This window comes from Apteryx mantelli, chromosome 1 (genome assembly GCF_036417845.1).
Source record: "Apteryx mantelli isolate bAptMan1 chromosome 1, bAptMan1.hap1, whole genome shotgun sequence".
Taxonomy (NCBI): domain Eukaryota; kingdom Metazoa; phylum Chordata; class Aves; order Apterygiformes; family Apterygidae; genus Apteryx; species Apteryx mantelli.
The window spans coordinates 111,433,747-111,446,567 of NC_089978.1; the positions used below are offsets into that span (position 1 = coordinate 111,433,747).

Below are 12,821 nucleotides of genomic sequence, written 5' to 3' on the forward strand. Positions count from 1 at the left end.
GATGAGGAATCAAAAAGTATGGAACACTTCAAAATGGTGAATATTTAGGAACATAAGAGAGAGGACTGAGCTGTATTTTTTAGTTCTTTGCACTATACAAAATCCCCCACTGCATACCAAGTAGTTTCATCTAAAAACATTTCAAACAAAAAATCTAATAGGTGCTGTTTTTGAAGGTCCTGTCCTCACTCATATGTTGCATTGGAAAATATCAGTTATGCTGAATGTTACATCTCGCAGAACGGATCTGGTACTTGCCATTCCAGGGCTGTCACAGGCTTTTCCTCCCTAACAGAATTCATCTGCAACAAGGCCACTATCTAAGAGGTTTATTAATAAAAGATTACACTGCCACCATATTCTCTTTGTGTTCATATAAATAATTTAGGCATAAAGGAATTCCCTGATCCTTTTTACAGACATGGAAAAAATATAGTGCAATGTCAAAGAGGATTGTGGCAAATCAATCCCTTCTAATATTCTTTTATTAAAGACACATATGATGAGTTAGAGAAGTAGAGTGAAAAAATTGTCAGAACAATCAAATCTAGGGCACAAAGTAAAAAGAAACATGGAAGATACAGACACTCTCTATCTATATCTATACATCATCCAGCAAGCAAACAAGAGGAAGCAGTTTTATTGATGCTAAGGCTGGTCAGAAGGTAACTATGTTTTCTGAAGCATTTCAAAATTTTCTCTCTCTTTTTGGTCTTAGGTACTGAAATGAAACAAAATCACTTCAATGGAAAGAGTGCCCAAAACCACTAAAAGGGCCGAACTCAGTAGCTCAGCTGACCAGGGCACTCCACGTGATGATCGGAAGTTTCTCCACTTTGATAATTCAGAGGGAGACATGGCCTTGAGCCTGTCTGCCCTCGGTCCAGGTGAGCGACTCAATCACTTGGATGTTCTGCTGCAGCCATCTCTTCTTCTTGGCTCTGAAATTGAAAAATTTTCCTAATGAATGAAACCCATCAAACACATTTTGCAGAAAAGTCCAGAACCAAATCTCATTGCTATAATTTCATCAATTTCAAATGAGCTAGGCTGATTTGCACCAGCTAAGGAATAGACCCAGAGAGAGAAACCTGATAGATTATAGGTGACAGATGACTATTTCCTCTCCTTGCTCATCATCTTTCTGCCACTTTAGAAATCATCTAAATTAAACCTTCAAGCAACCCCATTTTCCATTTCTTAACTCCTCTTCTCTCTCATTGCTCCTCAGTCTAAGGATGTATTCTCCAAAACTGCAGAATTGGTCTGCACCTACAGTTTTTAAAATAAGTTTCTGAAGGTCTAGGTTTCAAACATATTCTCTCCCACCACATAAACAACCACCACTGGTATTAATACTCTCAGATCACACACTTGATTAATGCCAGCTCCAAGTTACTGTAGTTTTATGCCATACTTACCCTGGCACTGTCACATCTGATGAAGTTACAAGTTGAATTCACCAGGAAGGCTATGCCTGACAAATTTAAATAAACAGGAGTTTGCAAAGGCAGTCAGGAGAAGTTGCTATCACCTACAACAGGAATAAAGCTGGAGAAAGGTCCAAACATCAGAATCAGTGTAGGAAGTCAAAGTCATATTCCATAAAAGAAATGGAATTTTTTTTCATATACAATTTTTGCATCTGTAAAAAGATCCGTTAAAAAAGTAACATCATGCCATCACACTAACTGACCATTTACTCCCTTCCACTGCTCCGGAAATATGTATTAAAAGCCTGACAGAAATGGGAGTGAACCTTCAGATCTCTCAAAATGAGTGTTTAAGGATTTATTTACACTCAGAAAATTGCAGTAGTTTTAATTTATTCTCTGGTTACTGGTAGAGAGGAACGACAATAAAGACAAACCAAATAAACATCAGCTCTTTAAACTAAGTTTGTTCTTTTATACTTTTGCATGAATACAAGCCTTATTAACCAAATTTCAGGAAATGTTGTATGTTTGAATTATAAAGCTACAAAATATAATTTCAATCCTCTATTCCTATCATAAGCATTCTAACAAGCAGTCTAGAGACTTACTGCTTTTATAATCCCTTTGGTTTGGAAAAAATGAGATTATTCCCCTATTAGGAAAACAACTTCACTCAATTAACCATTAATCCCACAGTTTTATTGCCAAGCTATCTCCTCTTCATAAGAATTTATAAACCATTCCCAGTGTGTGTTTCACATCATACTTTGCATACCTTATTATGTTGGTTGACATTATACTTATATTAATTTTATATTATAGTATTACCAAATCATAGAGCTACCAAGATAATGGAAATATCTTAAGAAAAATAGTCAGACTTTGCTAATTTCTGGTAAGGACAAGTCATGCTAAGATACCCCTATTCTGTAATTACAAATATAAAAACTAATACAAGAATACTAAGTCAGCTGCTCTTACTATTCCATTAAAAAGTGCTGGTTCTCCCATATAGTGGAACCTTTTAAACATGTACTTTGTTCCAACATATACAGTTGGAATACCCCTACCCCTGTTAAAACAAAACAAAAAAACAAACAAACAAAAAATACAGCTTTCAGTTATGCTCTTCAAAAGCATAATTAGTTTCTGTTCATATATTTCAACAGCCATAAATGCCAAAAGACTTAATAAAACATACAAATTGCTCAAGAGATTAAAAATCCAATATCCATTTTCAGTATTTTCTTTAAAATCATAAATATATAGAATTGTTCCTGTCATTTTTAATAAGGACACAAAGAATCAATGTACTGGGCATTGGCAAGGCAGCTAAAAAAGAGGGTTTGGCTCACCAATCCACTACAAGGCAAATCTGTCAAGGTCAGTCCGCCGAATAACGCCACTTGAGTAACGGATAGTTGGGGAAAGCGGCAAACAACAAATTACAGTGTTTCCAATATCATTGCTATTCTGTAAAGTTACAAATGTTCTAAAATACATGCAAAAAAGTTTCTAAAGCAATAATTAATAATATTTTTAATAGAAAATCTAATGTGCCAAGAGCACTGTCTCTGCCCCTTCACACCCAGGGCAACCCCTTTGCTGTGTTCCAGTCTTACCTGCAGATTTTTTCCTCTGTCTCTCCTACCTGTCTACTTCTGGGCTCACTTCTCCATTAGGGAATTATAATTTAATAAGAGTATACATGAATTCCCTCCTGGCAAAGGAGAATTATCAAGGTCTTTATAAAGCCTCAGGCACTATGGAAAAGCTAGAATAGAAGGTTAGAAAATGTCTCAGACTTATGGCAAAGGGCAGTATATTTCATAATCAGAGGACACATGAAAATGTGGATATGTGTTCTTGAAATCAAAAAGCAGAGGTATTCTTAGGACTCAGAAGACTGCAGTAAGGACAAAAGTGTCCCCATGTTGAAGGAAGTCCTGGAGATTTCTTAGCAGCCTGAAATCCTGAATGATCCACTGTCAATGAGAGATGCCTTTTTGAATAAATACAGTAGGTCAGATGCTTCTGCCAGGCTAAATATACAATGCAACTGAAAACTGCAGAAGCCTTCGTAGCTACAGAGCACCCTTTTTATTTTGCATAAAAAATGGTGACATAAAACCTTTAGAAAGCCTCTTTCTTACAGTTCTCAGGAACAGAAGCATTGGATGGTGGCTCTAATATTTAGCTCTAGATTTTTAACCCTTTATTTTTAGGACATCTGAAACAAGGTTCAAGATTATACTTACTCGTCAGTGAGCTAGACACAAAAGCTGGAGACATTATTATTTATGTTGTCATAACATGGCTAAATGGAGAATTTAATAATTCTTCTAGATCAAATATATGACTATAAAAAAATCAATGGAAAATGTCTTTAAATGAAAGGAATATATCCTCAATTTTTTTATATTCAGATACCTAAAATATTTCTATTGGGGTGTGTATTTATGTACTTATTCCTCCAATCATCCAGACTTTTAAAGGTGCTGCGCATGTGCCACGATTGTGGGAATTTGATTATGATCATAAAACTCTTGTGACCACCTCCCTAAAAACTGCATTACTTGAGACACCTACACTTAAGACTCTTGATCTACATCTTGGTAACCTAGAAAACCTTTTCTCTCTTTTGCAAATGGATAAGACTCATCATGGTTAAGTTGTCTCCAGTTATTTCTTAGTTTAACACAACCCTTTTTGATAGCAGTAATTATGCTTCACTTGAGAAATAAACGGGGGAAAAAAAAACAAAGGCCCATAAGACCATTTCAGTAAGATACCTACACTTTGAAAATTATCTGTTTTTTAACATGTTTTGGGGACATTTAATGTCCTTGTCTCTGAGCATGACAAAGGGGGATTCACAAAGATTTGGGGCTTCCTTATGCAGACAGCATAGACAGGCACGTCCTCCAAAGGATAACTGTGGATTCTAATATTAGGAGCTGTGAATCACCCAGTGGAGGAGTCTCTTACTCTCCCTCCACTGGTGATAGTGGGAAATTAGAAAGATTGGCCTTTCTGGCCAAAGTTAGGCTTTATGGGTACCCCTCCTGAGCATCCCTTTCCAGTCTGCATTTCTACATGCTCAGCAGCACTGTCAGGTTGCAGGAAAGGTTGACAATGCTGGAATGAAACAAACTTCTATAATAAATTCCATAAGATTAGGAAACTAAGGGTCCTAAAGCTGTAATTTTAGCAGCTCTCAGGGAGCTACCTGAGAAATGACCCATGAAAAAAGGAAATATATCTTTCTGAAGTACTGAAAAGCAACATAAGGATTTTTGTTTCAATATGAAATCCTGCAAATAGTGCCATTCATATGCTAATATCAGGTAACTGTGAGGCCAAACTCCTAAACTTATAGAGAGTTTCTTTCCTATAAAGAGTTCTTTGAAGTTGCTTATTCTTGCTGCAGGAAGGAAGGAAGGGTGACATAGCTTGAAAGGAGAAACATGGGAGATACAAAGAAAGAGAAAACCAAGGGAGAAACAAAAAGAGAAAGAAAAACAAAATAGACCCAAGCTTAACTGTTTTATTTGCTAGCATATTTTACTCTTCTAACTGTCATAATCTAAGGGAGTTAAACACAGAGACATGAATACATTTATGTAAATGAGTATCAAATGAGATGTGCCCCTCAGGCTCTGAAAAGTTGCCAGTATAATTTTTCTATTCATCATAGAGCAGTATCTCTTATATAAAAAATGAAAATATCAAGCATAACAGAAGGAAATTCCCTGTCATTTTAACATGTAATTTCATAATGCAGTGCAAAGCAAAATGCCAGCATTGAAGACATTCCTAGAAATGTAAGAAATCAGAGCAAATACTAATATACTGCCATCATTAAACACCGAACAAAAGAGAATGTCAAAACTCATGCTCAGAAGAGTTTCCAATCCATAGCACTGTAGAGAAAAATTGGCTTAGATCTGTCAACAGAAAAGGTCCATTTTTTAATTTATGTGAATATAAAACAGAAATTTTAAGTAATCATTTTAAAAAGAGGCTTTAAAACTTATTCTTTCTTTGACCAAACATCTAGTTTAGTACGAAGAAACTTCATCAGCAAATTTCCCTTGAAGTTCTTAAAATAACAAAGAAGTATGGGTATCATTTCTAAAAATACTTCTCATAACCATGACGTGTATAGATGTAAATATGATCCTGTAGGTATTCCGTGGGCATATTTCAAGCAGGAATTTCCCTGCGTGCAAGAGTTGTCCCAGCCACAAGACAGACTGGTAGAAACCTGTGTGAAATGTGTCTTTTCCTCCCTAAATATATGTATCACATATTTCACATATATTTATAAATCCAGAAAAACATATTTATGCACTTTATCAGAATCATTACAAAATCAACTGAATTTCAATAATGTGAATAGACAGCATGATTTAGGTTTTATTTTTATGAAATAGGGTTCTAATATATGTTTTAAAAATGAATGGAAATTAATTGTAATAAGAAGAATAAGAAAAAAACTTACATATTGCTTTATGTACCATAACATTCTTTGGATATTTTTCAAGCATTTATCAGAAAAATTGCTTCAACATACTATAAAAGCCTCCATACATTTTCATAAGTGTTCCCATCCCTTCTGATATTTCTCTCCCTTCATACACTTATTTCTCTCCTTCATACACTTATGAAAATCTTCCACATTTCCTCTTTTTGATAAATCCAATATGCATATAAATATGGGGTTTTTGCTATACATCACTTTACCATATATCACATTTTTAAACACATACATTATATATGATGAAAATATTTCATAACATACTGCTTCTACCATAGGAAACACAGGAAAATCTACCATCAGTGGTCACCCAAGGGACCAACAGAAAAAAATAAATCATTGCTTAACAGAGGTGGTCTTTTTGTGAAGTCAAAGCAGCAGAGCTGCGTTCAATACTTGTGGGAATACTTTGGTTTGGTTTCTTTAAGAGAAGAAATGGCTTAAACAGGGTAGTCCCATGAATATCTCCCTATCTCGCTTACTCCACGATAAACTCAACATAATAACCATATGTAACACAACTCCATGTGGGCTTGACTGATCTTAAAGGTGCATTGACCAGCAAAGATTGAAATGCAGAAGTGATTTAGCCTTGATGAAGCTCTTCTGGGCATTTTTTTTTTAATATTAAACAAAACTTAACTTTGAACAAAATGACAATGTCGGAGAAAGAAGGCTTTTTTAGTTAACAATTTCCTACAGCTTTTCAAGATCAGAGCAAATCCTCTTTATTTCTTATATTTTTCCATATAACTTTTACCAATAACTGAAAAAGGAAAAAACGGGGGTGGAGGGGACAAACCCCAGATCCTTCAGCTTTCAAATATTCCAGATTCATTTTTCATAATCTCTACCTTCTCACCAGTTTTGTCCACACTCACATACTCAAGGCCCAAAAACTTTTACAGCAGTCATTTCTGAATTAAGCACTATCACCCTTTTTTTCCCTTTGACAGCAACAGCAAGAAGCGTTTCATAGTTTCTATCAAAGAAGACACGGTGGAGTTGGACTCCTGACAATGAAGTTAGGAAGGCATAAAAGAAAAACGGAGGCATGAAAACACTGGAACAAGCAGGAAGGCAGCAGAGCAGAAGCACACAAAGCACTGGGGGAGGAAGAGAAATACTGAGATCTCAAGAAGCAGCTGAGGAGAATGAAGTAATATATTTCAGAGGGTAAAAATACTTATTCCAGTTAGCAAAAGTCTTCCCCTAATATCAGCTTCCTTCCAGTCTCTCAGAACATGTAGGAAAATGAAGCAGGCCTGGGGACTGAAGGCCCAAGAAGCCAGTCGGCTGAAACGTGGAAAATTTGTGAGACCAGCTCTGCAGACACAGAGAGAAAGGAGGCCTCTGAGGTGTCAAAAATTTCACAGCTCATTGTTAGAAGGCCAAGGGGCTTTTCTTGTTTCATATTGCTGTTTATTTTATAATCCCTGAAACCCTTCAGAATAAAGCTGTGAGCATAATAAAATACTTCCTGCTAGAGCAAATTCCTCTTTCTTACCAACCACAGAAATCCTCCACACACTCTCTTTCTAGTACTATGAAGTACTTGCAGGACCTGTTTGCAACTGCCAAGTCCTGCAAATCATCACTAAAAAGTGACAACGACTATGAGCCCACTTACTTTTAACATGGTTTGCAATCTAAGGCTTTTGGTCTCCTCTCAGCTCATGTATTTCCAGGGTATGAGTGGTCAAGAATGCCTCCTCTTTCCTACTTGTCCAGACACATATCCAGATTTTTGGCCAACCAAGGCTGTGTTTAGTGCTGTCAAATGAAGACAGCATGACTGTCATTATGCCTTTGTTGTCCCTAGACTAAACTAATTTCAATATAGTCAATACAGGCCTAATGATGAAGGCCACCTGGAAGCTCCATTTACAGTAGAGCACAACTGTTTGCCTGCAGGTAAGACAGGGCAGCAAAAGTTTTGGAAGATCATTTCAGGCTCTCTGGAATGGATGATGGTCACTCTCTGGAAGGTCTTCAAGAAGTCATTCAGGTATCTCCAACTGCAGATTCACAGTTGCTTTTAAGCCAAGCCAAGACAGAGTTGCTAGTGAGGGGGACGGTCTGACCTTCTTTGTGCCCTGAGGAGCACCATCTCTGTAGGCCAGCCTGTGGGGCAGGCAGGGAGCTTGTCCAGCCCAGAAACAACCCCTGCATTTGTGTATTTTAATTTTTCCCAATCAGAACAGCTTCTCGGTCTGACTGACTGACCACACAAACACAAGGAAGGCAGCAGAAACTGCCTGGGACAGAAGGAATAAAGTGAGACAACTCCTTTGAGCAAGAGCCCCTACCCGGAACAGTTTAAGATGATCATGAAACAGCAACCTCAAATATTTCTGAAATTACTTGTTTCAGAAATATCATGCCCCAAAGCTTCTTAACAGCAGTGTCCACAGAACAAAATTTGAGACAGCTCTATTTATCTTCAGAAAGATGTTTAAATTTCAGCACTGGCTGTAGCCAGAAGAACATGGTAAAATAGGAAAAGTCTGGATATTAAAGTCTAACTGCAGGCTCTGCTTTCTTACTAGTCTGTTGTTAAGAGTCTCCCATCTTAACCTACACCAGTAAAGCAATGGTAAGGACCTCACACACTTACTTTCTATAATCTTTCTAGGACTCAAATATTTGAGAAGATGATGCGAACAGTTTTTACCAGAAGGGACTAATGAAGTTCCCAGGGCAACTGACAGGGCATCAAGAAATAATTTTTGGAGTATAACATTAAAGTGACTTTCCAAGAGTGCACTGGAAACCCAATGGTTAGGAAAAAAAAAATCCCAAGAACCAAAATCAAACAAATAAAAAAATCCTTGAACTTTCACTTGCCTCAGAGGAACAGGCTGGGCATAGAGGAGCAACTCTCCACCAGCAGGAAGCACTAACCAGTCAAGCTTCTTCCTCCTCTTCCAGCTTGTCAAGTTCTAAGAAAACCAACAAGTAACTATTTCTATTTGTGCTGATTTAAAATATTTTTTAATGGCTAAAGGAATTCTATAATAAACAGCTTTTTTGTTTAGCTGAGATGTTATAGGGCAAATGCTAGCCTGGAATGAATATTTATAGCAGAGTTTTAAGTCCTTGAAAATAGGGATTTATATTTATAATGGAAAGGTTGACAAGTTCTTACCATAGCTGTATTAGCAGACAGACCTGTAATAAAAAGGTGTCATTTTAACAAGAGCACTTATAATGGCAGTATAATGTAGTTAGGAAAGAATGAACTTTACAAGGTGAATGTACAATTTAACACAAATATTCATGCCAGAAAACCAAACAGCAGATCATAAGAAAAGTCTGTTTAGAATACATTTTCTCATAGACCATCTGATTTTATAGACTTTCACCAAAAAGTAATACAACACATTATTCCATAAATGAGAACTTTTAAAGTCTTCATCCATTTTAATATCTGATATCTTACACAAAGTCATATTTCCTTGGATGAAGTTTATAAATAGAATTCAACAGATTCATAAACTGCATCAATGGTACTCAGTGGCCTAACAGTGTAATACTAATAAAAGGCATTGCACAGGCAAGCTTAATCAATTTCAGGATTTTTTTTTTTTTAATGCATGTCACTTATAGCATTATAACACAGTGTCCTTTAAGGTATTAATTAATGAGAGGAAAAATTCTGAAACACCTCCTGCACCCCAACGTTTGGGGAATCGTAAGTGGAAATCTGGAACTTTTCTACAGATCACATGAACAAAGCCTGTGTAAAAACTGGGATGAAGAGTTTCCCTTCTTCCTTGTATCAGCATAAAGCCAGAAAAACTAGCTTTGTACAACAGGTTGGGTTGATATGATCCCCTCCCAACCCAGACTGGAGGCTAGCCAGATATACAGAAACACCACTTCTATAGCTAGTGTTAAAACCTATTGCCGGGGTAACTGTCACAGGCCTAAAGCTCCCCTTATAAAAGGACTCCTATAAAATAATTCAGACATCAGCATCATCTCCTCTGTCTGATTCTCGTACTTCTAGCTGGTCTCTTCAAAGCTGTGTCAGAGCTCCTCTGCTTAGCACAGACAAGAGTGTATTTCACAGGGGGAGCTGCAGCTCTCCCAGTAACACCAACTGATCAGCCACATATGCAGTATACACAACTGACAGCACAAGGAACCATCCGCTCCATCCTACGAGCCCTTCTTCACATCACGACTGCATACAGCCCTGTCCGAAATCCCCCTTTTGTGGTACTACTATTATGTCTTCCCAAAAAATAGTTCTTTGGAGCTGTGATAGGGGCTAGACTGATGAGCAGTGTTTCCAAAAAGAAAAAAGTCATTGCAAGCATTTTTGTGTAGTACTCCCCGTAGGGCAATAAACCTGTCAGTCAATAAATATAAAAGCCTTAGTTCCACAAACACTTACACACCTGCTGAATTTTAAGCCTCTGAGTAGTCCCTCTGAGTGTCAGTAGGCCTTCTCACTTCAGGCTAACCAAAATCCGTAAGTGTTTACAGGATCAGGAAATGAAGCACAAAAGTTGCTGGTCTTCTCCAACACCATCTAGAAGAATTAAAAAAGAAAATCCTTCTAGTTTATAAGAATAATTGTAAAAAAAGAAGACATTGTGTGGCTGTTTTAGTGCTATAAGGAAAGCAATACAAGACAGAAAAGAGTATCTACATAATTTTTCTTTAACTTTATTTCAAATTCAGGATTGCCTTCTGCTTTCTCCTCCTTTTTCTTACTTTGTAATTAACACTAAGTAGCCTGAAATTGCTGCTGATCTTTCAAAGTTCATTAAAAAATCATCTTCTGGGAAAAGAAAATATAACATATCTCTTGACTGTTTTAATAATGGGTTCCAGTCAAGATTGAGGCAAGACTGAGGCAGTCAATTAAGTTTTCCCCAGACCTCACCAAGGACATCTCCAGAAAACTTACTGGAGTTCATTTATTTCTTCCACTGAGGTGATACTTGCAACACTAGATGACAAGATCTAGAGCCAGTAAGCATATAATACCGATAATGTGAGAAGGTATCCCTATCTCAAGGGAGGTACAGTGACCAGCCAATGGGGCTCCAAAAGAAGTTACTGCAATCACAGAGGCACTCAGAATAAAGTGGGAGTATCCAGAGTGGACTTTGAATGGTCCAGTAGAAAAATTACCTTGACGCACACTGATCGTATGGAAACATCTTTATATACAGGTATTTTAAGTAACATGTAACACTTTTCATTAGCTAGAAATACATGCAACATTATTTTTAATATGAAAATATATATAAAAGTCATGGTTCCAGATATAGGCATATTTTAAATAACCATTTGGACAACCGCAGTTCCTGCAAAGTGACAAATGCAACAGCAGCTTTCCAAAACTCATTAACCAGAACTGGAGGATTAGTTGATAAATACACTTCCTTTGTGGATCACAGTCTACAGAAAGACAAGAGTTCTGTCCATCATACAGAAAATGATTTTTAAAAATCATTTTTCCTCAAACATTAATATGAAAAGTTGGTGTTCTTTCTTTAATATCAGATGAAAATTTTTCTTCTTACTGAGACTAATCTTTGAGATCTGACCCATATAGTTCTTGAAGCAAGAGGAATCAGTAGTTCCTCAAGACACACAAATGCTATCAGATTTTCTGAAATACAACCATGAGCTTATTAGAGAATTTTCTCATTGCTAAAGCCTTATGCATCTTGCAACTATACATTTCATTTTTTCTGTTCAGAATGCTACATCAGCAGCTGAAGGAATACATACATTCATTATACAGCAACACATTTCACTGTCTCATTTCCAGATATAGAAAAATACAACATAAATTCAAGTCTGGATCCTGAGAAAGTGTCAGCTTTAACTCTTAAAAAAATCAGAAAACCGAGATCCTGATTTCAATGAAAGCTGATGTCTCTCAGCACCTCATCAGCATACTCAACCAAATTCAGTCACTCTGTCGATCAGCGCCTGTTATTGAATATTGATTTCTCTGCAAAAGTGACTAATTCCCTTCAAAAAGCTGGGTAATTCAAATTGCTTACCTCGCAGTGCACACGTTTCCTGTTAAAAACCATCAGGAAGCAAATACACATATCTGAGGAATGAGTTGTGTTTCTTTGTGCATGTTTGTTCCATAAAATAAATTTTTTCCATCCTATGAAATTGAACAGCCTTATGTCCACTGCAGACAATGGAAAAAAAGTCATTGACTTCAACACACTTTATATCAGGCCCTCTGTACTTAATCCTAGCTGTTCCAGACACAGATTTCCGACTGCCTAATGTGGGGTTAGTCACTTGAAATCATTCAGGGCTTTTATAACACCTCATTATGTATGATACAACTTCTTTCACAATAAATTCTTTCAAGTAAAGCTTTTTTTCAGAGAAACAGGCTTATGATTAATTCACTATGTGTATTTAAAAACTGCACCCTATTCTACAGAAGGTTAAAGGTGAACTTACTGCAACTAATTACTGAAATCAAATAACCAAGTTAATTTCATAAAAGTATGTCAGTGTAAGTTTATTTGGGGAAAAATACTCATATGAAACATTTTGAAAGAAGTTCAAGGGTGTAAATCCATAAATAACACTTCAAAATGTTGATATTACCATAAAGTTATGAATGTATAACAAAAAAGAATTAGTTTTTTTTAAAACCAGAGGAGGAATGTTATTACCCCAAGGAAAACAGCAGAATTCCCCAAGTCAGTTGTTTTCTCCTTGCTTCATGGAGGATCTACATAGGGCTCTTCAGACCACTTTTTGATTGGTTTCTTTGTAAAATTGTAAAGAAAGAGCACACACACCTGAACAGATCAAATAGTATTAGACCTATCCAATTTAAGTTA

The 12,821-nt window shown here is 36.6% G+C and overlaps 1 long non-coding RNA gene across 1 annotated transcript; it reads right to left on the minus strand.

Moving 5' to 3' along the window:
* Window positions 1-389: 389 nt before the first annotated feature.
* LOC106489402 (uncharacterized) lies at window positions 390-12,281 on the minus strand. The gene is made up of 6 exons (XR_010883169.1): window positions 12,009-12,281; window positions 10,383-10,516; window positions 9,125-9,147; window positions 8,824-8,918; window positions 1,422-1,551; window positions 390-941 (listed from the first exon to the last, which is right to left on the minus strand). It is a non-coding gene; the product is annotated as an uncharacterized lncRNA (long non-coding RNA).
* Window positions 12,282-12,821: the final 540 nt, after the last annotated feature.